General features: G+C 40.9%; 1 pseudogene; it reads left to right on the top strand.

Annotated features, from left to right (window-relative positions):
* Positions 1-2,788: 2,788 nt before the first annotated feature.
* The window catches only part of LOC149744713 (uncharacterized), a 35,074-nt pseudogene continuing 13,277 nt past the window's right edge, over positions 2,789-24,585 (top strand).

Genomic DNA, 24,585 nt, shown 5'->3' with positions numbered 1-24,585 from the left:
GTGGGACAAAAGCAGCCCAGGTGTGGGTATCAACTCTTCAGCCAGGTCACTGAATGTGGCACAAACACAGGCAGAAGGTTTCCAGTGGAAAATATTTTATACTCCTCCAAGTGGGTGCTTCTTTTCTGCCACCCATAGGCCTACAGAGCCTCTGAACTGTCAGGGAAACAAAGTTCATAAATCCCTGCTTGTCCTTCAGCCTCAGACAAAGCACCACCTGGGGAGATGCTTCAATTTGGACAATAAAAAAAACCTCTCCAACCTTTGAATAAGAAAAAATAAATAAAAGTGCTTCACCCCACTCTGATTTGCAGCGATTTGCAGAACTGATGTGCTATGGAATGGGCTATGGGATCCCTGAGTCCCCAAATAAACCTGGTTATGAGGGATATCCTTTATTTGACCTCTCAAACCCCACCGACTTGGCCTGCAGGGTCCCAGAGCTGTCCCAAGAAGACCCTGATCCCAGAGCAGATGCCACCCAGGAGTCACCTGCTGGCAAGTTCACCCTTGAGGCCCCAGTAGCCCCATAGGAGAAGAAGGTGAGGTGGGTCTCTTGGCAGTGGCTGAGCTGACAGCTGAGTGGTGGGGCTGACATGGAAGGACAGCCTCTCTGCCACCCCAAGCCTTTGTTATCAAACAGCCCCCACAGGACGGCTACAGCGAGCACATCAATACAAACACAGGCAGCCTTTCAGAAGGTAGATGCCAGGCCTGCCATTAGCCGAGGTCCTGGGGGCTCCAAGCCCTCCCATTTCATCCTTGACTTCCAGCTTTATTGTTCTGTGATGGGGAGGAAGGGACAGCTCTCCCCGTGTCCACCTCGTCTGCCTTCTCTACCACGCACTGTGATGCTCTCTGCCCCAGCAGGTCGCAGAACCGAGCCAGCTTTATGATCGCTATCTCCCTGTTTCCCCAGTCCATGGATCTTTCCGTCCCAAATAAATCAATGTTACTATTTCTCCTTTTCCTCCTCGCTCTCAGCAGGCTGCTGCTCAGGCCATTTCTTCTAGATAATGGGCCAGGCATGCTCTCGAGCTGGGCCTGTGTGGGGCTCAGGCCTGGATGGAAACAAGACTACACAGTCCAAACCAGAGGATTTCTGAGCTGCTGTGCAGGTTACCCTTGGCTGGGCCATCACAGGAGTGTGGCACAGGGCATGGCAATGATAGTGAAAAGAGGAGGTTCAAAGGTTTCATCCTAAGTCATCTAAGTGGACTCTGCAATTGGCCCACGGAAGACACTTCACCTTTATGTCAGCAGGGATTCCAATACCATTTCCACTTCAGACATCAAAAGAAGGACTCTACAGGCTAGTTAGCTGAACAGTTTTCAAAGTAGAGACTTTAAAACAAACAAACTCCTACATAGAATCCCAACACATATAAGAGGCAAGTGTAGCAATGTACCCGCTGATATTGAGAGGAGGGCTCAGGATCCTCCCCACTTTCACCCCCCATCAACCTCAGGGGCTACCCAAGTGTCTCCATAAAAACCCAGAGCTCTGACAGATGCAGTGGAAACCATGAGTCAGCCCTTTCACAGGGTTGAAATTCCCTCTTCAGAATTTAGGGTGTGTTCCCAACTCTGGTCCTTTGTGGCCTTCTCCACACACACATCCGTGTGTCTGCCCCTGCCTGGCATTCACTGCACTCCTTGTAGTAGCTGGTGCCAACCCTACCTGGAGGCTCTGCTCTCCATCTAGCCCCCACTGTCTCACCGCTCCCCTGTAAGAATGGGCCTGACTGTGGCGGGGCCCCCAGCCCCGTTGTGTTCTCTGGCCCCTCGCTTTGCCTTTCATGCCCAAGAAGGCTCTCTTGACCTGCACAGTGACCACCTCCTCCTCAGGGTGAGTAATTTCCCTGAGACTTCAGAAATTACTTCTTGGCACGGTGGCATGACAGTTAAGGGTGTGAGCTCCAAGTCAGGCTACCTGGGTTCCAATCCTGACTCCTTTTCCAGCTATGTGAACTTCGGTAAGTTAACTGCTCCATGAATCAGTGTCCCCTTCTGCAAAGTCAGGATCTCAATCCATCCAACTTCACAGGGCTGTGGGAGGATTAACTGGGTCAGTATATCACAGTTCTTTGTATGGCCCTGGCGCATGGTAAACACCCAGTAATGCTACTCTACTGCATTCACTCTGCCCTCACCCCAGACTTGGTGCCAAAAGCCCGACAGGAGCTGGGCCACCAGGCAGTTCTCTACCTCCCTGTTCCTAGTGCACACTTCAAACCACACTGCCACCTGCTGGTAGCCTGCATGCGTGCCAAGGGCAGCTAGCCAAAACAAAACTAACTTACAAATCCATTTTATAAAAATCCATTCAATAAGTATTTACTGAGCACTCATGCAATGCCAGGAACTATGCTATGTACTAGGGATGCAATAGAGAATAAAGGAGACAACATTTTTACTCCCGTGAAGCTTACATTACAGTGACTCTTTTTCATCATAATATTCCCCCCAAGGAACCCAGAGGCAAAGGCTGACCCTGAGGGCTTAAAAAAGACTCAAGAAAAAGTTCAGCTCCCCCACCCTGTGTTGCACAAGTGTTCAGTGGAAGCCTTAAGGCTAAGAACAAAATAGTAAAAGCACCACCATGATTGTGACCAGTGTCTCCTTTTCCTTTTGGGCACAGAGCCTTCCTTGCAGGTATGGGTGGCCACAGAACCAAGTTTGGCCCACAGAAAATGGGCAGAAGTGATGTGAGCCACATCCAACCCTGGCCCCTAAAAACTGCATAAGATGCTCTCTATGCTTTTGTCCCTTTCTGACAGCCTGGAATGGAGAGGACCGACCCTCTGCCACCCATGACAAACTTGAGAGTCACCCATTGAAGACAGCAGAATCACAAAACCGGAGAAGGCTGAGACCCTGAATCACCACTTGGGAGAAAGTTGCTCAACCAGAAAACCTACATTCGAGCTAGCCAGAGGTGATAAATAAACTTTGAAATTTGGGGGTTGTATCTTATAGCTGATAACAATATTAACATATAGAAGTGGTAAGGGATTGCGGGGAGCAATAGAGAAGCTAAATGAGATGGATGATGAATAACATGATAACTCAGTCATATTCTGTTGCTCTTGTAAGTTTTTGTTCAACATTAAAAAGCAAATGTGGTTTACTTTTCCACTGAGCTCAGTAATAAAACATGAGCCAAGAAAGGGGATTAGATGCCCACTGTTTTAGAAAAAGAAAAACATAACTTTAGTTTGACATGATTTCTGTCACAGATGAGAGGAGAAAAAGAAAAAGTACAAAGGAAATTCTCAAGCTGGCTGCAGAATTTAGAGGCATAGTCTCAGGCACAGAGAGAAAGCTCAAGAAACTTGGAGGACATATGACCAATTTCAAAGGCTGAGAAACATCTTAGACTGGAAAGCCTCAGACCCAGGGAGGGGTCTGATGAAATCACTAAATCACAGATGACTTGACAGAAGACAAAAGCTGTATCTCCTCAACGCATGATCAGAATTTAAGGAATAATCCAAGCTAGCCTAAACACATCACGCAAGAGTGATAAGAAGAGGTAGGCCAGAAGGGACCCTCCTCCAAAATAACATTAAAACTGTTTTCAGTGGGGTTCCTCAGACCATCAGCATCAGAATCACTGAGAATGCTAGATGAAATGTATTTATATTTATTTATAGTAGTTAAAAACTGTAGACACCCCAAATGTCCATTAATGGGTGAATGGATAAGCTAAATGTGGAATATCCCTACAATGGAATATTATTCAGCAGTGAAAAAGATGAGATACTGATAAATGCAACATGTATGAATCTCAATAACATTATGGTAAGCCAAAGAAGCCAGGCACAAAAGGGGTATACTGTATGTTTCCATTTATGTGAAACTCTAGAAAAGACAATTTAATCTATAGTGACAGAAAGAACATCTGTAGTTGCCTGGGGTGGGGGAAGGGGAAGTGGAAAGTGAGTGGGAAGTGGCACAAGAATGTGGGAATGTTCTCAACCTTGGTTGGGGCGGTGGCAAGATGGGATTATAAATTTGTCCAAATTCATCAAAATGTACACTTAAAGTGGGTGCATTGTATTGTTTGTAAAGTATACCTCAATACAGTTAATTTAAACACTGAAATTTATAAAATACAGGCCTATTGGAAGCAAAAACACTCCAGGAGCAACAAGCACACCTACCACTCAGATGTTGGTTTCTAGTACCATTGTCTAATACAAGGAATCAGGGCCTCTTGGAGAAATAGCTGGTTCTAGAACATAGGCAGAAATATACAGACAAGTCTTGAGTTTCTTATAGTGCCAGAAAGTGAGGAAGTACTCATAAAAAAAAAACAACACAATGATGGAAGTATGTCAAACAGACACAGAATCAATTGAATCATTCCCAATGGCCAAAGCTGAAATGATCTGAGCAAGAAAATAAAGTGGTATTGGATATAACCCAAAGTTATAATATAAAGAGCCATGTGTCAGTCAAGCAATCAATCAGTAAGGGAGAACAGACAAACCTCTCATAAAGAAGAGTTCCAAATAATTTATGTAGATATTCTGCCCTCAAGGAGGTGGAGCATAACACCCCAGTCTTTAAGTGTGGGCTGTGCACAGTGATTTCCCTGTAAAGAGTACAGTATAGAAAAGAGGCAGGGAAAAGTATATGGTGGAGAAACCGAACAAACACGACCTCAGCCATGTGATGAAGGTCAACACCAACAATGATAAGTCATGTTGATAGTATGTGCCCTGATACCATGATGAGAATGGCACCTTACCTCTGTGATTTTCCCCAAAAAACCAATAACCCCAATCTAACCGTAAGAGAGACATCAGACAAATCTCAATTTTGGGACATTCTACATAGTACCTCACCAGCACTCGTAAAAACCGTAAGGGTCATCAAAAAACAAGAGAAGTCTGAGAAACTGTGGCAACAAGGAGAGATGATGATTAAATGTACTGTGATACCTGGATGGGATCCTGGGACAGAAAAAGGACATTAGCTAGGAACTAAGGCAATCTGAATAAAGTATGGACCTTAATAAGAATGTGTCACTGTTGGTTCATTAATTGTGACAAATGTAAAATATTATTAATAGGGAAAATTGGGTGTGGAGTATATGGGAAATCTCTGTACTATCTTTGCAAAATTTTTGTAAACCCAAAACTATTCTAAAATTAAAAGTTTATTTAAAATTGCAGGCCCATTCAATTAGAATCTCTGGCCCATGGTGCCCTGTAATATGTATTTGACACACTCAGGGGCATCGAGGAAGCCCTAAAGCAGTGGTTCTCAACCTGAGCTGCTCATCATAATCAGGGTACCTGGACCCCACCCACTAGAAATTGTGATTCAATCAATAGGCATGAAGAGGGGTCAAACAGAGGTCTTTTTCAAAGGTCCCCTAGTGATTCTATTGCACAGCCTGAGTTGACATTAGTTGCTTTAGGACATGTAGGATTCCTTCATTCATTCTTTTTTACTTCTATATCCAGTATTTCCTCCTTCCTTTCCCTAAAACATATCACTTGTCTGCTTGGGGAAAAAGAAAAGCTGCCATGGGCCTGCAGAACACGGAAACCACTCCTGAGTGGGCATATTCCAGCCTTTGGCCGCCAGAGCCCAGGCATCTCCTGACTGACTGCACCTTTGTCACCCCTACGGCGCTGCAGGCACCAGACCCAACAAGAGTCTGCTTCCTTCACTGCACCGTGGTCCACACCTAAGCCTCCTCTTTCCTGGGTGGACTTTCCTGCCTCTTCTGCCTGGCAAACTCTTCCTAATCCTTCAAAATCCAGATCAGATGTCACTCTCTCTTCCGAAGCCTTCCCAGATATCGCCCTAGAACTTAGTCACTTTCCTCTTTTGTCTTCCCACCACACTTTTCTGACACCTGTCTTATCACCCACTGCATTGGATGGCAATTATTTGTTTGGGTGTCTCTGCCACATCACTGGAATGTGAACTCTTTGAGGATAAGAATCTGGCACTGATTGTCACTCACAGCCCCCTGTCCTCTCAGCACAGGGCGGAGCACAGAGTAGCTTCTCAATATTCATTCATGTGAGTACTAGATGCATTAGTGAACAAACTCATTCTGAGGGCCTTAGCCTTGTGTTAGGGGAAATAAAATCCGCCAGCTAGGAGATCTTTCTCCGTATCAGATGACCCATCTACTCTGCTCGTTTGCTCTGAAAGCGACATTCAGAACATTTCCTTAATCTGTTTGTTAAGAACTTCGTACACCAACTTAATGAACGGGCTCTGGGCTCTCGTATACATAAGCCAGTCTGGATGTCAAGGATGCTGCCGGGAATATGAAAAGCAAGCAGACATCTCAGACTCATGCACCAGCCTTGAAGCAGCAAACACCTTGCAAGGAAGAGAGCAGATAGAGGTAGGGCCAGAAGACCTGTGAATGCCCAAGAGAATTTTCACTGCCCTGCCCTGCCCTTAGCTCATACCCATGACCACCCTGTAAAGGAGGCAGAGCAGCTGTTTCAAACCTCTCTTTCTTATGGGAGGAAACTGAGGCTCAGAAAAGTTGAGATGGCATCCGGTATCAGGGGCAAAGCCCAAAGCAGCCACCACAGAGGAGAAATTTGTAAAAGCTTCATGAGAACCATACACTCAGTTCCGTATAAACTTGTGCTTATTTTTAAGAAGTAGCAAGCCAATACCCCCAAGCTCATTCAGGGGAGAAGCAAAGACTGGAATCTGATCTTCCAACAAAAGGAAAGATTCTGTGTGGTATAAAAAAAGAGGATCTAGGGCCACAAATCATTTGAGGATCAGATAAGAGTTATACACCTTCTTGCCAGCAAAAAATCCACTTCCCAAGATTGTGCATAAAACCTAGAGTTTAAAAAGCTCTCTGAAATACGCAGGGACTATCCAGGGGAAAAGAGGTCCTGGGTAAGAACCCCTGAGATAGACAGTCCTAGGATCCCTCTAAATCATGACATTCCCTAATTTATCTTTTTAAAGACAAAAGTGCTCAGTGTAGGCTGCAACAGAGTAACTGTTCAATAAATGAAAGCTATTAATTATAATGGTGTAAAAATAAATGTGAAATTAGTCTCTTTCAATTACAAGAGATAGAAACTCAACTGAAACTAGCTCAAATAAAATAAAAATTACTGGGAATATCAAGCTTTAGGCACAACAATTCATCTAGATTCTAGATGAATTCAACTAGAATCTGGATCTTTTTGGTTCATCTTTCTTAAATCTTGGTTCCATTCTCAACCAGGCTCTCTCCTTATTGGGGCAAGATGGCCAACATCTGCTCCAAATTCACATCTATCCTTTCAGTCACTCTAGAAGAAGAAGCAAGCTTCTTTTCCAATTGTTTCAGCAAAAGTCCAGGATCCTCCTATTTGGAACACCTCAAGTCACCTAACAATCCTTGAGCAAATCTCTAAGCCTGAGTGACAGCATATCCTAATGGGCTTCAGTTTCAGACCCACAACAAGATCCAGAGCTGGTGAGGCCAACCACCCAAACCACAGGCATCGCGAGTGGGGAAGGGGTGGCTCCCTAAGAAAAATCAGTGTGCTATTACCAGAGGAAATGGGAAAGTGATACTGAATGGGCAGAATCCATCTATGTCCATTACAGTAACAGTAAGCAGCAATCACATATAGTGGGCTATTGCTATTTAGAGTGGACCCAGCACGCTGATGTTTATTCAGATCAGCGCTGGTCTTGATAACTCTTTACATAGACATGGTGGTCCAAAGGCATGGGAAGCCTTTAGACACCTTCATCCCAATAACAGCCCTGCTTGCTCATTTTAATTCATCTCCGTTCAAGAGAACAGCCCCAGTAAAAGAAACCCTCCCACCTCCTTCAGCCCTGTCTCTGCCAGTCAACAGCCACTGTTACAGGGAGAAGAGAAAAATCTCCCATCACCTTGATAGGCCTCCTGCTCGGGTGTACTTTTGTTCCTTTACCTAACCCTGAAGTCTGTTTTTATTTTCTCCCCTACTGAGTGGTTTGATGACTATCTACTTTAATCATTACAGAGATATAGAAATTTGCTAGGGGGGAAACTGTAATCCTTACAGAATAGGGATACCTGAAATGCTTTTTCTATTAATGACCTCAGCCCTGAGAAGTAATCTGAGCACCAACGATACACTGCCACCCTCCAGGCCTTAGGAACGAAGACTTGCCTATCTGCCTCCTTGTCCTCCATCAGCAGCTGGCCCCAAGACATTGCTGGTCTGGATTAGATGGAGAAAAGGGCTTTCAACTCCGTTCCCTTTTTCTAGCCTGCTCTGGGCCACAGCCCAGCTCAGGTAAGCTCCCTGCTCTTGCCATAACTCAAACAGCCACCCCAAAAGCCCCAGAAGAAACGACCTGCCTGCAGCCTTGAAGATGTGGTTGTCTAGTTTTGTCTGAGGAGAACTCAACTCTTTTTAGGATAGAAAGTTTCATATGGGAGGGAAGAATGCTTAGTGTAATGAGAATTAAAAGGTATGAAAATTAAGAGTTGTCATCTAGGCGGGCTTCCCTGGTGGCGCAGTGGTTGAGAATCTGCCTGCCAATGCAGAGGACACGGGTTCGAGCCCTGGTCTGGGAAGATCCCACATGCCGCGGAGCAACTGGGCCCGTGAGCCACAATTACTGAGCCTGCGCGTCTGGAGCCTGTGCTCCGCAACAAGAGAGGCAGCGATAGTGAGAGGCCCGCGCACCGCGAGGAAGAGTGGCCCCTGCTTGTCACAACTAGAGAAAGCCCTCGCAAGGAAACGAAGACCCAACACAGCCATAAATAAAGCAAACTGTCAACAAGTAAAAATAAACACTATTATATTAAAAAAAAAAGAGAGAGAGAGTTGTCATCTAGGCAACGAAATTCTTTCTTCTTTTCTAAAAGCAAGGAAAAGAGTCCAGTGGTGTTTTCTTCAACACTGAAACCTGCTTGTCCCCGGCTCAAAAGCCTTCTCTGGCTCCCTATTGTCTTAGATATAAAATCAACCTCCTGAGTGTGACTTCCAGGTCCTGTGTGATCTGGCTCCTATTTACATTCCCAGCCTCAATTCCCTTTGCTTTATCCCTCCACTTCGCTCCAGCATGTCTTAAAGAACCCATCTTGCTCTTGCCACAAAGCTTGTTCTCTCTTTCTAATGTGTTTCTCTGCTTGGTTGCTGTATTAGTTTCCTTTCACCACTTTAACAAATTACCACAAACTTGCTGGCTTAAAATAATAAAAATGTACTTTCTTACAGTTCTGGAGGCCAGAAGCCCAAATTGGTTCCACTGGGCTGAAACCAATGTGTTGACAGTGCCGTGCCCCTCGGAAGGTTCTAGTAGAGAATACATTTTCTTGCCTTTTCTAGCTTCTAAAGCTACATTCCTTGCATTTCTTGACTCCTGATCCTTTCTGTCTTCAAAGCAGAACACTTTGCTTCATTGCTCGCATAGCCTTATTCTTCTGTCTCAAATCTTCATGTGCCTACTTATAAGGACACTTATGGTTGCATTTAGAGTCTACCTGGATAATCCAGCATAATCTCCCCATCTCAAAATCTTTAGCTTATCACATATACAAGACCCTTTTGGGGGAGCTTCAAGATGGCGGAAGAGTAAGACGTGGAGATCACCTTCCTCCCCACAGATACATCAGAAATACATCTACATGTGGAACAACTCCTACAGAACACCTACTGAATGCTGGCAGAAGATCTCAGACCTCCCAAAAGTCAAGAAACTCCCCATGTACCTGGGTAGGGCAAAAGAAAAAAGGAAAAACAGAGACAAAAGAACAGGGACGGGACCTGCACCAGTGGGAGGGAGCTGTGAAGGACGAAAGGTGTCCACACACTAGGAAGCCCCTTCGCGGGAGGAGACCGCGGGTGGCGGAGGGGGGAAGCTTCAGAGCCGCGGAGGAGAGCACAGCCGCAGGGGTGCGGAGGGAAAAGCGGAGAGACTCCCCGCACAGAGGATCGGTGCCGACCAGCACTCACCAGCCTGAGAGGCTTGTCTACTCACCCGCCGGGACGGGTGCGGGGGCTGGGAGCTGAGGCTCGGGCTTCGGTCGGATCCCAGGGAGAGGACGGGGGTTGGCGGCGTGAACACAGCCTGCAGGGGGCTAGTGCGCCACAGTTAGCCGAGAGGGAGTCCGGGGAAAAGTCTGGAGCCGCCGAAGAAGCAAGAGAATTTTTCTTCCTTCTTTGTTTCCTGGTGCGCGAGGAGCGGGGATTAACAGCGCCGCTTAAAGGAGCTCCAGAGACGGGCGCGAGCCGCGGCTAACAGCGCGGACCCCAGAGACGGGCATGAGACGCTAAGGCCGCTGCTGCCGCCACCAAGAAGCCTGTGTGTGAGCACAGGTCACTGTCCACACCTCCCCTCCCGGGAGCCTGTGCAGCCCGCCACTGCCAGGGTCCCGTGATCCAGGGACAACTTCCCCGGGAGAACACACGGCATGCCTCAGGCTGGTGCAACATCAGGCCAGCCTCTGCCGCCGCAGGCCCGCCCCGCATCCATACCCCTCCCTCCCCCGGCCTGAGTGAGCCAGAGCCCCCGAATCAGCGGCTCCTTTAACCCTGTCCTGTCTGAGTGAAGAACAGACGCCCTCCGGCAACCTACATGCAGAGGCGGGGCCAAATCCAAAGCTCAACCCCGGGAGCTGTGCGAACAAAGAAGAGAAAGGGAAATCTCCCCCAGCAGGCTCAGGAGCAGCGGATTAAATCTCCACAATCAACTTGATGTACCTGCATCTGTGGAATACCTGAATAGACAACGAATCATCCCGAAATTGAGGCAGTAGACTTTGGGAGCAACGATATATATATATTTTTTCCTTTTTCTCTTTTTATGAATGTGGTCTTGGTACTCCAGTGGGGTGTCAGGCCTGTGCCTCTGAGGGGGAAGAGCAGAGTTCAGGACATTGGTCCACCAGAGACTTCCTGGCTCCATGTAGTATCAAATGGCAAAAGCTCTCCCAGAGATCTCCATCTCAATGCCAAGACCCAGCTCCACTCAGTGACGAGCAAGCTACAGTGCAGGACACCCTATGCCAAACAACTAGCAAGACAGGAACACAACCCCATCCATTAGCAGAGAGGCTGCCTAAAATCATAATAAGGACACAGAAATCCCAAAACACACCACCAGACGTTGACCTGCCCACCAGAAAGACAAGATCCAGCCTCATCCACCAGAACACAGGCACTAGACCCCTCCACCAGGAAGCCTACACAACCCACTGAACAAACCTTAGCCACTGGGGACAGACACCAAAAACAACGAGAACTATGAACATGCAGCCTGCAAAAAGGAGACCCCCAAACACACTAATTTAAGCAAAATGAGAAGACAGAAAAACACACAGCAGATGCAAGGAGCAAGGCAAAAACCCACCAGACCTAACAAATGAAGAGGAAATAAGCAGTGTACCTGAAAAAGAATTCAGAATAATGATAGTAAAGATGATCCAAAATCTTGGAAATAGAATGGAGAAAATACAATAAACATTTAACAAGCGCCTAGAAGAACTAAAGAGCAAACAAACAGTGATGAACAACACAATAAATGAAATTAAAAACTCTCTAGAAGGGATCAATAGCAGAATAACTGAGGCAGAAGAACGGATAAGTGACCTGGAAGATAAAATAGTGGAAATAACTACTGCAGAGCAGAATAAAGAAAAAAGAATGAAAAGAATTGAGGACACTCTCAGAGACCTCTGGGACAACATTAAACACATCAACATTTGAATTATATGGGGTCCCAGAAGAAGAAAAGAAAAAGAAAGGGACTGAGAAAATATTTCAAGAGATTATAGTTGAAAATTTCCCTAATATGGGAAAGGAAATAATTAATCAAGTCCAGGAAGCACAGAAAGTCACATACCAGATAGATCCAAGGAGAAACACACCAAGCCACATATTATTCAAACTATCAAAAATAAAATACAGGGCTTCCCTGGTGGCGCAGTGGTTGAGAATCTGCCTACCAATGCAGGGGACACGGGTCCGAGCCCTGGTCTGGGAAGATCCCACAACCACGGAGCAACTAGGCCTGTGAGCCAAAACTACTGAGCATGCGCGTCTAGAGCTTGTGCTTCACAACAAGAGAGGCCGCGACAGTGAGAGGCCCATGCACCGTGATAAAGAGTGGCCCCCGCTCACCGCAACTAGAGAACGCCCTCACACAGAAACAAAGACACGACACAGCCGTAAATAAATAAATAAATAAATTAAATTAAATAAAATACAAAGAAAAAAATTTAAAAGCAGCAAGGGAAAAACAACAAATAACACACAAGGGAATCCCCATAAGGTTAACAGCTGATCTTTCAGCAGAAACTCCGCTAGCCAGAAGGGAGTGGCAGGACATATTTAAAGTGATGAAGGAGAAAAACCTACAACCAAGATTACTCTACCCTGCAAGAATCTAATTCAGATTTGATGGAGAAATTAAAACCTTGACAGACAAGCAAAAACTAAGAGAATTCAGCACCACCAAACCAGCTTTACAACAAATGCTAAAAAACTTCTCGAGGCAGGAAACATAAGACAAGGAAAAGACCTACAATAACAAACCCAAAACAATTAAGAAAATTGTAATAGAAAAATACATATTGATAGTTACCTTAAATGTAAATGGATTAAATGTTCCAACCAAAAGACATACACTGGCTGAATGGATACAAAAACAAGACCCATATATATGCTGTCTACAAGAGACCCACTTCAGACCTAGGGACACACATAGACTGAAAGTGAGGGGATGGAAAAAGATATGCCATGTGAATGGAAATCAAAAGAAAGGTGGAGTAGCAATTCTCATATCAGACAAAATAGACTTTAACACAAAGACTATTACAAGAGACAAAGACGGACACTACATAATGATCAAGGGATCGATCCAAGGAGAAGATATAACAATTGTAAATATTTATGCAACCAACATAGGAGCACCTCAATACATAAGGCAAATGCTAACAGCCATAAAAGGGGAAATCGACAGTAACACATTCATTAGGAGGGGACTTTAACACGCCACTTTCACCAATGGACAGATCATCCAAAATGAAAATAAATAAGGAAACACAAGCTTTAAATGATACATTAAACAAGATGTACTTAATTGATATTTATAGGACATTCCATCCAAAAACAACAGAATACACATTCTTCTCAAGTACTCATGGAACATTCTCCAGGGTAGATCACACCTTGGGTCACAAATCAAGCCTTGCTAAATTTAAGAAAAATGAAATCATATCAAGTATTTTTCCAACCACAATGCTATGAGACTAGATATCAATTACAGGAAAAAATCTGTAAAAAATACAAGTACATGGAGGCTAAACAATACACTACTTAATAACCAAGAGATCACTGAAGAAATCAAAGAGGAAATCAAAAAATACCTAGAAACAAATGACAATGAAAAGAAGACGACCCAAAACCTATGGGATGCAGCAAAAGCAGTTCTAAAAGGAAAGTTTATAGCAATAAAATCCTACCTTAAGAAAAAAGAAACATCTCAAATAAACAACCTAAACTTACACCTAAAGCAATTAGAGAAAGAAGAACAAAAATCCCCAAAGTTAGCAGAAGGAAAGAAATCATAAAGATCAGATCAGAAATAAATGAAACAGAAATGAAGGAAACAATAACAAAGATCAATAAAACTAAAAGCTGGTTCTTTGACAAGATAAACAAAATTGATAAACCATTAGCCAGACTCATCAAGAAAAAAAGGGAGAAGACTCAAATCAATAGAATTAGAAATGAAAAGGTAGAAGTAACAACTGACACTGCAGAAATACAAAGGATCATGAGAGATTACTACAAGCAACTCTATGCCAATAAAACGGACAACCTGGAAGAAATGGACAAATTCTTAGAAATGCACAACCTTCCGAGACTGAAACAGGAAGAAATAGAAAATATGAACAGTCCAATCACAAGCACTGAAATTGAAACTTTGATTAAAAATATTCCAACAAACAAAAGCCCAGGACCAGAGGGATTCACAGGTGAATTCTATCAAACATTTAGAGAAGAACTGACACCTATCCCTCAAACTCTTCCAAAATATAGCAGAGGGAGGAACACTCTCAAACTCATTCTGTGAGGCTACCACCACCCTGATACCAAAACCAGACAAAGATGTCACAAAGAAAGAAAACTACAGGCAATATCACTGAACACAGATGCAAAAATCCTCAACAAAATACTAGCAAACAGAATCCAACAGCACATTAAAAGGATCATACACCATGATCAAGTGGGGTTTATCCCAGGAATGCAAGGATTCTTCAATATACACAAATCAATCAATGTGATACACCATATTAACAAATTGAAGGAGAAAAACCATATGATCATCTCGATAGACGCAGAAAAAGCTTTTGACAAAATTCAACACCCATTTATGATAAAAACCCTCCAGAAAGTAGGCATAGAGGGAACTTTCCTCAACATAATAAAGGCCATATATGAGAAACCCACAGCAAACATCGTCTTAAATAGTGAAAAACTGAAACCACTTCCACTAAGATCAGGAAGAAGACAAGGTTGCGCACTCTCACCACTATTATTCAACATAGTTTTGGAAGTTTTTGCCGCAGCAATCAGAGAAGAAAAATAAAAGGAATCCAAATCGGAAAAGAAGAAGTAAGACCGTCATGTTTGCAGATGACATGATACTATACATAGAGAATCCTAAAGATGCTACCAGAAAACTAGTAGAGCTAATCAATGAATTTGGTAAAGTAGCAGGATACAAAATTAATGCACAGAAATCTTTAGCATTCCTATACACTAATGATGAAAAATCTGAAAGAGAAATTAAGGAAACACTCCCATTTACCATTGCAACACAAAGAATAAAATACCTAGGAATAAACCTACCTAAGGAGACAAAAGACCTGTATGCAGAAAAGTATAAGACACTGATGCAAGAAATTAAAGATGATACAAATAGATGGAGAGATATACCATATTCTTGGATTGGAAGAATCAACATTGTGAAAATGACTCTACTACCCATAGCAATCTACAGATCCAATGCAATCCTTATCAAACTACCACTGGCATTTTTCACAGAACTAGAAAAAAATATTTCACAATTTGTTTGGAAACACAAAAGACCCTGAATAGCCAAAGCGATCTTGAGAAAGAAAAACGGAGCTGGAGGAATCAGGCTCCCTGACTTCAGACTATACTACAAAGCTACAGTAATCAAGACAGTATGGTACTGGCACAAAAACAGAAATAGAGATCAATGGAACAGGATAGAAAGCCCAGAGATAAACCCACGCACATATGGTCACCTTATCTTTGATAAAGGAGGCAAGAATATACAATGGAGAAAAGACAACATCTTCAATAAGTGGTTCTGGGAAAACTGGAGAGCTACATGTAAAAGTATGAAATTAGAACACTCCCTAACACCATACACAAAAATAAACTCAAAATGGATTAAAGACCTAAATGTAAGGCCAGACTCTGTCAAACTCTTAGAGGAAAACATAGGCAGAACACTCTATAGGCAAGATCCTTTTTGACCCACCTCCTAGAGGAATGGAAATAAAAACAAAAATAAACAAATGGGACCTAATGAAACTTAAAACCTTTTGCACAGCAAAGGAAACCATAAACAAGACAGAAAGACAACCCTCAGAATGGAAGAAGATATTTGCAAATAAAGCAACTGACAAAGGATTAATCTCCAAAATTTACAAGCAGCTCATGCAGCTCAATATCAAAAAAACAAACAGCCTAATCCAAAATTGGGCAGAAGACCTAAACAGACATTTCTCTAAAGAAGATATACAGATTGCCAACAAACACATGAAAGAATGCTCAACATCATTAAGCATTAGAGAAATGCAAATCAAAACTACAATGAGATATCATCTCACACCAGTCAGAATGGCCATCATCAAAAAATCTAGAAACAATAAATGCTGGAGAGGGTGTGGAGAAAAGAGAACCCTCTTGCACTGTTGGTGGGAATGTAAATTGATACAGCCACTATGGAGAACAGTACGGAGGTTCCTTAAAAAACTAAAAATAGAACTACCATACGACCCAGCAATCCTGAGAAATTTCTCAGGTATATACCCTGGGAAAACCATAATTCAAAAGTAGTCATGTACCACAATGTTCATTGCAGCACTATTTACAATAGCCAGGACATGGAAGCAACCTAAGTGTCCATCGACAGATGAATGGATAAAGAAGCTGTGGCACATATATCCAATGGAATATTACTCAGCCATAAAAAGAAACGAAATTGAGTTATCTGTAGTGAGGTGGATGGACCTAGAGACTGTCATACAGAGTGAAGTAAGTCAGAAAGAGAAAAACAAATACCGTATGCTAACACATATATATGGAATCTAAGGGAAAAAATGGTCATGAAGAACCTAGGGGCAAGATGGGAATAAAGACACAGACCTACTAGAGAATGGACTTCAGGATATGAGGAGGGGGAAGGGTAAGCTGTGACAAAGTGAGAGAGTGGCATGGAGATACATACACTACCAAACGTAAAATAGATAGCTAGTGGGAAGCAGCCGCATAGCACAGGGAGATCAGCTGGGTGCTTTGTGACCACCTAGAGGGGTGGGATAAGGAGGGTGGGAGGGAGGGAGACGCAAGAGGGAAGAGATATGGGAACATATGTATATGTATAACTGATTTACTTTGTTATAAAGCAGAAACTAACACACCATTGTAAAGCAATTATACTCCAATAAAGATGTTAAAAAAAAATTTTTTTTAAAGACCCTTTTTCCATATAAGGTAACATCCTCAGGTTCCAGGAGGTTAAGACCTGGATATGCTCATTATCAGCCTACCACATCCATTTTCTACACATCTATCAGGAGTCACCTTGGATGTTAGTTGTTCCCGGAGGATTTTAACTGTTCAACTTCTCTTCTCAGCTCAAGGTTATGTGCCCTCACCATCTCCTGTTTCCCTGCATATTGAGCACACTACAGTATGTGACATTTGTCACTGGCCTGTTTACTGATTAAAAACTCATCTCCCTGAAGGCAGAGGACAGACCTAATGCATGGAAAGGTATGTCATTTATGGAAGGGCATATAAAACTAGTAGTGGGGGAAAATGAAGCTCCAGAACAACGGGTACAACTTGGGCACTGGTTAAAGAACACCTGTGTCTGGAAAGATACAACCCAACTTTGACCTGTGGTTTCCTCTGCAGAGAGGATGAGGATTGCTGAGGCAAGCATGAAGGCCGACGTCGATTCCACTCCTGTGTCGTCATGCTTTTATCATGAGACTGTGTTCGTGAATTACTTGAGAATTAAACAGCAGCATATTTGAGACTGTGGCATTTCCTAGCTTTCTATTTGAACAAACAGTTGTGTGTGTGTGTGTGCAGTACCCAATGGACACCAGTTTGAAAGTATTTGCAAGAAGACCACTTTTGGTCTGCTAATAGTCATGACAAGATTGCTTCTCTCTAAACTGTTTTCCTCAACACAATTGATGCAAACATGGTTTAACAGAGCACATAGGAAAAGAAATTAGAAGTATTATCTGATCATATAAGCTTAAAATCAATATGTAGTTATCACAATTGCTTTAAAAAGCACTAACTGAATAAATCCTTGGAAATGTTTAAGGATATTAGCTGGCGACATTTGAGAATATCCCAGTTTACCAATTCCATCCCTCTTCTTTCTGTGTCACTTATATTACCACATTTATGGAGTTAATTTATTCTATTTTTCTATCAATTACTGAGAGAACAATAATAAAATATCCCAGTGTGATTCTGGGTTTTTCCATTTATCACTTTAGTAATGTTATTTTTTGCTTCATATATTAAGCTCTTTTAATAGGTACATACACATATATGACTGTTGAGTCTTCCTGACAAACTGACAATTTAATTAATATGAAATATCCTTCTTTACTTCTGGTAATACTTCTCTGTCTTGACATCTACTTTGTCTAATATTTATATAGCTACACTCTCTTTCTTAAACTTACTGTTAACCTGATATATCTTCTTCCATCCTTTTACCTTTATCCTATGTCTTTATATTTAAACCGTTTCTCTCACTAATGGCATATAGTTAGGTCTTACTTTTTTATCTAATCTGACAACTCTGCCTTGTAAATGAAGTGTTTTGTTCCTTTATATTTAATGTAGTTATTGGTTAGATTATGTTTAAGTGCACCATTTTTGTACTTCTTTGCAATTTATAGCATTTACTCCAACTGTTTCATCTGTTCCTTCTTTTCTTCATTAATTTGGGTAAATTGGGTATTTTTTAGTATTGCCTTTTCTCTCTTTTGACTTTTGAACTGTATCACTTTGTGTTATTTTCTTTAATAATTTCCCTAGAGTATCACCATCTATTAGTAATACAATGTGAGCCACACATGTAACATTTACAGAATATCTCGATTTTCTAGTTGTCACATTAACAAAATTAAAAGCAGTTAAATTAATTTAATAATATATTTTATTTCACCCAACATAACCTAAATATTATCACTTTAACGTGTAATAAATATAAAAAGAATTAGTGTGATATTTTAGATTCTAAAATTACACTCATACTAAATCTTTGAAATCTGATCTGAATTTTATACCTGCAGCGTATCATAACAGTTAAAGGTAGTTCTACAAGAACAATAAAATGGTGTTTCATAGGAGAATGTGTACACCACTTCAGTTTTTCATTTAAATTTTAATAATTAAATGACAAATTCATCGTTTCATTAGCCATATTTCAAGTGCTTAGCAGCCGCACGTGGCCAATACTGCTGTATTGAACAGCACAGCTCTGGAGTTTACAATACGTAAGTTTAACTTATCACAGTCTAGCCTAAAATAATACTAAATACTTAATTAGCAATGAAGTACTCCCACAACAGCACAATTCCATTTATCATTCCTCATCCTTTGTGTTATATCCACATATCTTTTTCTTCCACTTATGACATAGACCTTGTAACACAGAGCTATGATTTTTGCTTTAAACAGACTATAGTCACCCAATCAAAAAATGGGCAGATGATCTAAATAGACATTTCTCCAAAGAGGACATACAGATGGCCAAAAAGCACATGGAAAGGTGCACAACGTCACTAATTATCAGAGCAGTGCAAATTAAAACTGCAGTGGAGGTACCATCTCACACCAGTCAGAATGGCCATCACCAAAAAGTCTACAGTGCTGGAGAGGGTTTAGAGAAAAGGGAACCCTCCTGCACTGTTGGTGAGAATGTAAATTGGTACAACCATTATGGATAACAGTATGGAGGTTCCTTAAAAAACTAAATCTAGAACTACCATATGATCCAGCAATCCCACTCCTGGGCATATATCCAGAGAAAACCATAATTCAAAAAGATACACGCACCCCAATCAGTGTTCACTGCAGCACTATTTACAACAGCCAAAACATGGAAGCAACCTAAATGTCCATTGACAGAGGAGTGGATAAAGAAGATGTGGTACATATATACAATGGAATATAACTCAGCCATAAAAAGAACAAAATAATGCCGTTTGCAGCAACATGGATGGACCTAGAGGTTATCATACTAAGTAAGTAAGTAAGTCAGACAGAGAAAGACAAATATCATATGATATCACTCGTACGTGGAATCTAACTCTAATAAATGATATAAATGAACTTAGTTGCAAAACAGAAACAGACTCACAGATTTCGAAAACAAACTTATGGTTACCAAAGGGGAACCATAAGTGGGGGGTAGGGATAAATTAGAAGCTTGGGATTAACATACATACACTACTATATATAAAATAGATAACCAACAAGGACCTACTGTATAGCACAGGGAACTCTACTCAATATCCTGTAATAGGTATGGGAAAAGAATCTGAAAAAGAATGAATATATGTATACATATAACTGAATCTGAAACTAAGACAACACTGTAAATCAACTATACTCCAATAAATTTTTTTAAAAACAGCCTATAGTCTTTTGAAGCTTAACTATATATTTAGTATGAATAAAAAATAATATCTAAAAATTAGGTTTTAGGTTCACCTACATATTTACTCTTTCTCATGCTCTTCAGTCTTTATTTGATAGGGAATGCACTGAATCTGTAGATTGCTTTGGGTAGTATAGTCATTTTCACAATATTGATTCTTCCAATCTGAGAACATGGTATATCTCTCCATCTGTTTGTGTCATCTTTGATTTCTTTCATCAGTGTTTTATAGTTTTCTGTGCACAGATCTTTTGCCTCCTTACATAGGTTTATTCCTAGGTATTTTATTCTTTTTGTTGGTAAATGGGACTGTTTCTTTAATTTCCTTAATTTCTGTTTCTGATCTTTCATTGTTAGTGTATAGGAATGCAAGAGATTTCTGTGTATTAATTTTGTATCCTGCAGCTTTACTAATTCATTGATTAGCTCTAGTAGTTTTGGTGGGAGTGTAAATTGATACAGCCACTGTGGAGAACAGTCAGTCTGGAGGTTCCTTAAAAAAACTAAAACTAGAACTACCATATGACCCAGCAATCCCCCTACTGGGCATATACCCTGAGAAAAATATAATTCAAAAAGATATATGTACCCCAATGTTCATTGCAGCGCTATTTACAATAGCCAGGTCATGGAAGCAACCTAAATGTCCGTCGACAGATGAATGGATAAAGATGTGGTACATATATACCATGGAATATTACTCAGCCAGAAAAAGAAATAAAACTGGGTCATTTGTAGAGATATGGATGGACCTAAAATCTGTCATACAGGGTGAAGTAAGTCAGAAAGAGAAAAACAAATATATATTAATGCATATATGAAGAATCTAGAAAAATAGTACAGATGAACCTATTTCCAGGGCAGGAATAGAGACGCAGACGTAGAGAATGGACGTGTGGACACAGAGGGGAAGGGGAGGGTGGGATGGATTGGGAGACAAGATTTGACACTACCATGTGCAAAATAGATAGCTAGTGGGATCCTGCGGTACAGCACAAGGAGCTCAGCTCAGGGCTCTGTGATGACCTAGATGGGCAGGATGGGGGGGATTGGGAGGGAGGTCCAAGAGGGAGGGGACATATGTATACATATAGCTGATTCACTTTGTTGTACAGCAGAAACTAATACAACATTGTAAGGCAATTATACTCCAATAAAAAAATTTCTAAAAATTAGATTTTAGGTTCACCTACATTTTTACTCTTTCAGTGCTCTTCAGTCTTTATTGTAGACCTGATTTCTCCCCTTCAAAATTTCCCTTTAGCTTGAAGAACTTTCTTTACCATTTCTTATAGTGCAGGTATGCTGGCACCAAATTTGTCCAGCTTTCCCTCATTTAAAAATTTCTTTGTTTTGCCTTCATTTTTTAAAATATATTTACTCAGGATATAGAATTCTATATTGAGAGTTTGGGGCTTTATTTCAACCCTTTAAAGATGTCATTCCATTGTCTTCTGGCCTCCATTGTTTCTGATGAGAAATCAGCTCTATTTTTACATTGTTCCCATGATGTACATGTGTTTTTCCTCTCTCTGATTTTAATATTTTCCCTTTAACTTTCATTTTTGCCAGTGTGACTATGTCTAAGAAGGGTGTGTTGTTTTGTTTTTTAATTTATCCTATGTGGGGTTCTCTGATTAGTTCTGTTAAGCTTCTTAAATTTTCAGTCTTTTGTCGCTGTTGTTGGACCAGGATATTTTTATGTCTTTAAAAAAATGGGAAAAAATCCAAATACAGAAAGACTAATTACTCAATGCAAAACATTCAGAAAAAAATCAAAACATTTTAAAGATGAATGTCATCTGCAATCTCACCATGGGATATTTCCACAAATTTTTTCAATGCACTCCCCCCGCATTTTACATAAATATGATTATTTATGCAATAATAAATATTTAATCACCTCCTTTTCTTGTTAAGAATATCTCATGGCAAAGTTCATATCAATATTTAGAAAGCTACATTGTTATTTTTTAATTTTTATTGGAGTATAGTTGATTTACAATGTTGTATTAGTTTCAGGTGTACAGCAAAGTGAATCAGTTATACATATACATATACATGTACCCACTCTATTTTTTAGATCCTTTTCCCATATAGGCCATTACAGAGTATTGAGTAGTGTTCCCTGTGCTATAGGTCCTTATTAGTTATCTATTTTATATATAGTAGTATGTATATGTCATTTAAGGATAAAGAAGATGTGGCACATACATAGAATGGAATACCACTCAGCCATAAAAAAGAACGAAACAATGTCATCTGTAGCAACATGGATGGACCTAAAGACTGTCACACCGAGCGAAGCAAGCCAGACAGAGAAAGATAAACATCATATGATATCGCCTATATGTGGTATCCAATAAAAGAGCACAAGTGAACTTATCCACAAAACAGTAATAGAGCCACAGACGTAGAAAACAAGCCCATGGCTACCGGGGGGGGGCAGGGAGGGACAAACTGGGAGACCAGGATCTACATCTTTTTTTTTTTTTTTGGAGTATAGTTGCCTTACACTGCTGTGTCAGTTTCTGCTGTACAGCAAAGTGAATCAGTCATATGTATACATATATCCCCTCTTTTTTGGATTTCCTTCCCATTTAGGTCATCACAGAGCACCGAGTAGAGTTCCCTGTGCTATACAGTAGGTTCTCATTAGTTATATATTTTATACATAGTAGTGTGTATATGTCAATCCCAATCTCCCAATTCGTCCCACCCCACCCCGTTTTTGTGTTCTTTTTGTTTTTTTTTTAATTTGGTACTTCTCTGGTTGTTTGAGTTTACATGAAGTTTTTAGTTACTAATATGGCATTTTCCAATTCTAGGATTTCCATCTTGTTATTTTTTATAGGTGCCAAATCCCTTCTGAAATTCCCCATTTCTTTACTCATTAAATGACTCATTTCCTATAGATTTTTAAACATTTGCACTATATTGTTATTCTAAAATTCTTATCTGAAAATTATAACATCTGAGTTGCCTGTGGGCAAGTGACCATTTTTCTGTTTCTTTGCAAGTCTTCTATTTTTTTATTGCATGTTCAGCAGTGTCTAGGAATGGCATCTCCCTCTGTAGTTAAGTCCTTATAGATTTCTTTGTGTCCATAGCTCTTTGATGGCTTTAAAGAAAAGAATGATTTTGTGATTATTGTTTGCCTAGTGACTTGTGGTTGTGTTGTTGGGGGTGAGGGTCTTTCACATATTCCTATACGCTAGTTAGAGGTGGAATACCTCATTTAGGTTTTGTTGCATAATAAACTTTCCCAAAAGTTAGTGGATTGAAACAACAATCATTTAGCTCACGTGTCTGTGGTTGGCAATTTGGTCTGAGTTCACCTACATGGTTTTTCTGGTCTCCGGTGGGGTCTCAATACATCTGTAGCCAAGTACTGGTCAGGTTGGAAGATTCACTTCTGAGTGTTGGATGACTATCGGCCAGTACAATGTGGGCAACTAAGTGACCTGTATCTCATCCTCCAGCAGGCAAGCTCAAGTGTGTTCCTATGGCAGCTTGGCAGCAAAACCAGCCAGACCATGAAGGTTTCTTGAGGCCTATCCTTGAAACTAGCAAATTGTCACATCTGCCACATTTTATAAGCCAAACAAGACACAAGTCCAGCCCAGATTCAAGACATGGGAATATAAACTTTGCCTCTTGATAAAAGGAGCTGCAAAGTCACAGCAATAGGCTGTGTCATGGAAGTGTTGAGAATTGTAGCTTTTTTTTTTTTGCAATCAACTAAAAGTATAACACTTTGTTCCTTTTGATTTTTTTTCATTTTTAATTAACCATTCAAATTACCTTTTCCAAAAGGGCAATAAAATCTCCTTTTCTATGTTTCTCAGAAACAAAAATAATGTATGACAGATGGCAATCAATCAAAATTGGTAGTGTTCAACCCATGAATACCAACAGTGTAGGGTAATCATATAATGACTTCAAAGAAGCAGAGGTAGGTTTTATTCTACTCTAACCCCATGAGTCTACACTTTAAGCAGTATTTTGGTTTGAGGAGGGACAGCATAAGAATAGCGCTGTCAGTCTGGGGCATTTGAGGAAGAAGAAATCAGTTCAGACCGAGACTCAAAATCACACCATAAGACAGATGGTTAAAGGAATCAGAGCTGTTTTTCTTGGAGAAGGAAATCTTCAATAAAGATAAACCAATAGGCTTCAAATATCTATAGATTTGTTTGGTTTAATCATTTTTTTAAAATCAGGAATTGGGGGTTATTTTCTTACCTAAACTATTTGTGTTGAGATATAATTCATGTGCCATAAAATTCAACATATGAAAGTATACAATAGAGTGGGTGTTGTTACATTCAAAAAGTTGTACAGTTATCACCACTATCTAATTCCAGAACATTTAACCACCCCGAAACCCCATACCTGCTAGCAGTCACTCCCTATTCCTCTTTCATCACAGCCCCTGGAAACCACTAATCTACCTTCTGTCTCCATAGATTTGCCCATTCTGGGTATTTCATACAAATGGAAATGTACAACTATGTCGTGTTTCGTGACTGGCTTCTTTCATTCAACATGATGTGTTTTATATCTATCCATTCTATAGCTTGTATCAATACTTCATTCCTTTCTATAGCTGAGTAATATGCCATT

This window comes from Delphinapterus leucas, chromosome 20, assembly GCF_059928025.1.
Source record: "Delphinapterus leucas isolate spDelLeu-1000000601 "Yukka" chromosome 20, BTC_Dleu_Yukka2, whole genome shotgun sequence".
NCBI lineage: Eukaryota > Metazoa > Chordata > Mammalia > Artiodactyla > Monodontidae > Delphinapterus > Delphinapterus leucas.
This window is presented reverse-complemented; position numbering and strand designations above follow the sequence as displayed.